We start from the raw sequence: 3,497 nt of genomic DNA, 5'->3' as shown, positions 1-3,497 counted from the left end.
TGAAGGAAGATGTGTGTGCCCTTTCTGATTACACATCCATGCCATCTTTGTATTTTGAATTCCTTTAATGTGCATCCATGATCTCATTTATACACAGATGTTTAGATAAATGGCCTGTAAAAGCAAGAAGAAGATATCATAAACAGGATTCTTCACATGTGTGGTATGCATACGTTCATTTTTGGTAAATCAATATGTTCATGTAGAAACATTTATGGAGTTAGAAACGTCCTTGTTAATAATTACCACTGATTTTCTCATGTGGTTGGGAGGCGCATGTCTGGGCATACTGCACTCATGCCCAGATGTTTGGTATAAAAGGAGAACTTAATTTTGACTATGCGAAACAGTCCTCCAAAGATATACATGTTCATGTACATTTGAATCCAATTTACTCTTAATTTTCAGGGAGGCAATTTATAATGTAGACAAAAGTACATTTTGACTGAATGCAACCTAATTTTAGCTATTAGTAAAACCATCTTATGAAAACAGTTCTATTGCTCAGAGACACAGTGCCGGAATTGTCCCCAGTCTGACCTGCCCACCCCAAGACCCCCACACACTCCGGGGCAAAACATGAAGAGAGTGCAAAAGAGCAGCAAGGGGAGCAAAGCAATGAGTCCCTAAGGAGTCCCCCAAATAGACTTCAGAATGGGTGAGCACGGCTCGCTATGTCACCAGATCTGATGGGAAAACCATCCGAAGGGGCCACAGACAGACCTGAAACTATTTATAGGCTTTCTTTTTTTCTTTTTCCTTTTCTAACGTCTATCCATGTAAGATAGGCAGGATAACCAATCCCCAGGAGAAAATAATGGGGCCGACATCTTCAGAGTGAGGGGGTGGGGGAGAAAGAAATGGGAGCCAACAAACCCAGGGATAAGGGAACAATAAGAGATCTAAAGTGCATGGCAAGGAGGGCAAGGTTTGATCAAGTACAAGGCAGTCAAGTGAAAGTATTGAGAGCCGAATGAAGGTCGAACATGATAGTGGGAGAGTAGGAAAGTAAAAACAAATAGAGGAAAAACTAGGAGGCAAAAGACATTTATAGAGGTATATATAGGCTCGCAAATATGTAAATATATTAATATATAGTGATGGGGATATAGGTTGATGTACATATATCTCATTGTTAAGTATTACCATAGCATAAGGGCACTGCGTCTCTATTCAAGTATTCCTTCAATGCAAGAACACTTTGTTCTAATAACCTGGCATTCTGTGATGTTCACCTTCCCAACATGATTGCTGAAGTCAAAATGCAATGAAAGCTATGGTTCCCGGCTTTTAAAATATATAGCATCTGGGATGTTAAAGGCAGGAAGTTAAAAAAGGGACCATCAAACAGGAGAAGCAACAAAGCCCAGATGGAAGAGGCACATCAACTTATGTGATCACAAGTTGTCAATGGGATCAGGTGTCAGGCATCAGAAGACCCCAGAAAAAACAAATATATTGATTCAAACCATGGGTTTCATTGTGGTTACCCACATCCCATCTCTAGACAATTGGACATTTCCTCATAGAAGGGTCACAGGAAGGGACAAGTAAGCTGGCGTGCAGCATAGCACCGACAACACACATCATTTTTTCGGTTCTTTAATGCTTCCTCGCTCAGACTATCATGACTCCAGCTCAGCTTTACACATCTATCTAGACCAGAGCATGTACACCAGTACCGAGAAGAGTTCTCAACACATGGAAGCCAGGACAGATAAACCTGTCAGGAACAGTAATGGGAGTAGTGATACCATGATGGTGGGGGAAGGTGGTAGGGAGATGGGGGAGAAATGTGGAACTGACAACAATGATCAACATATAGCCACCCCCTTCCTAGGGAGATGAACAACAGAAATGTGGGTGAAGGGAGACAGCGCACAGTGTAATATATGAATATAATTATAATTTATCAGGAGTCCACGATGATGGGCGGGTGGGGGGAGGGAGGGAATAAAGAGGATCTGATGCCAAGGGCTCAAACAGAAAGAAAATGTTTTGACAAAAATGATGGCAATTTATGTACAAATGTGTTTGATACATTTGATGTATGGATTGCTTAAGAGCTTTAAAAGTCCCTAATAAAATTATTTATTAATTAAAACAAGCTAAAAAAAGAACACAGCCGTCTTTCCTAAATTACTTTTCTTTTTCTTTTTTTCTAATGGGTATTTTGAATTGGAAACAATTCATTGGCAGTGATTTCATTATTACTATTTTTAATTTAATACGTGATTTCTTTAATCCCTTTGAAAAAATGGACTGACATAAATGGGTTAATGTGTATATTCATATTATCTGTAACCTAGACTAACTCCCTGTTTCTAGTTAGCCTAATTCATTTATTTTGTTTCTCATCCAAGCCTTCGTTTTTTTTTATAATTTTTTGCATCGCTCCAGGATATAGATAGTGTGTGATTGTTGAAATCATTCTGCCTGGAGAGTCATCCATGCAACTCCAATGTAAAGGTCATTAGGACATCGAAATACATTGCTTATTACTCTTGTCGTTTTATCTGAGTGTTGTGGTGGACATTTAAATCTTGTGATTACCTTGTGACGAATAATGGAAAGTACCAGCAAACGTACATGAATGCATTTTGTATTCTAATGTCAAAGTACATAAACTCCATGTGGTCTGATCACAGGCTGGCCTCCATCAGGACAGCCTGTATTATTGTCAGTCTCCCATTGATGTCACCTTCTCAGAAACTGCTCTCTCTCTCTCTCTAGGAGTTAGTGAGTTGCGTCTGTGGCTCCAAGATCTGAATCCATATAAGAGGTCAGTGTTTTACTTTAAGGGTCTGCATAATATTTTCCGCTCTATGGTTAAGTTAAACATGCTTTAAATTAATTCTTAAAAATATGCTCCCTGGTCCCCAAATTAAATGTCAAATGTGAATCTCCACTGTGGATCCTGGGAATCTTCATAATTCTAAATAAGAGATTCTGGTGTGGTAGTTACATAATTTCATGTCAACTACATAAATAAGTGTAGGGTGGAGTCTAGCCTGTCAATTAGGTCACAGCCTCATGATGACTCCTTGTGGACGTGACCTTCCCATGAAGAGTCTGGGAGCATCCTCTCTTTATTTCTACTGCTGGGCCATATCCTCTCTCTGCTCACTTCCCTGTTCTTCGGCAGCACATGTACTAAAATTGGAACGATACAGAGAAGATTAGCATGGCCCCTGCGCAAGGATGACACGCAAATTCGTGAAGCGTTCCATATTTAAAAAAAAAAAAAGGAAACACACTTGGAGAGCTGGAGGAACCCCGGGGAGACCCACACCAGCGCTGAGATGCTTCCACCAGCATTGGATCCACAAGACTTTCACCCACCAACCTATAATCTTCCTGCATTTGGCATCATTGCATATTCTGCGTGAGTCTGAAGAGGAATGTATGGACTAGTATTGGACATCTGGGCTAATATAAGACTTATTGCATTGATCTGGACTGGGCTGGGATGTATTCCCAATATATAATTGCTCTTT

The 3,497-nt window shown here is 40.1% G+C and overlaps 1 non-coding gene across 1 annotated transcript; it reads left to right on the top strand.

Moving 5' to 3' along the window:
• Window positions 1-3,133: 3,133 nt before the first annotated feature.
• LOC142441938 (U6 spliceosomal RNA) lies at window positions 3,134-3,236 on the top strand. Its single transcript, XR_012783215.1, has one exon. It is a non-coding gene; the product is annotated as a U6 spliceosomal RNA (small nuclear RNA).
• The last annotated feature ends 261 nt before the right edge of the window (window positions 3,237-3,497 follow it).

This window comes from Tenrec ecaudatus, chromosome 2 (assembly GCF_050624435.1).
Source record: "Tenrec ecaudatus isolate mTenEca1 chromosome 2, mTenEca1.hap1, whole genome shotgun sequence".
NCBI lineage: Eukaryota > Metazoa > Chordata > Mammalia > Afrosoricida > Tenrecidae > Tenrec > Tenrec ecaudatus.
This window is presented reverse-complemented; position numbering and strand designations above follow the sequence as displayed.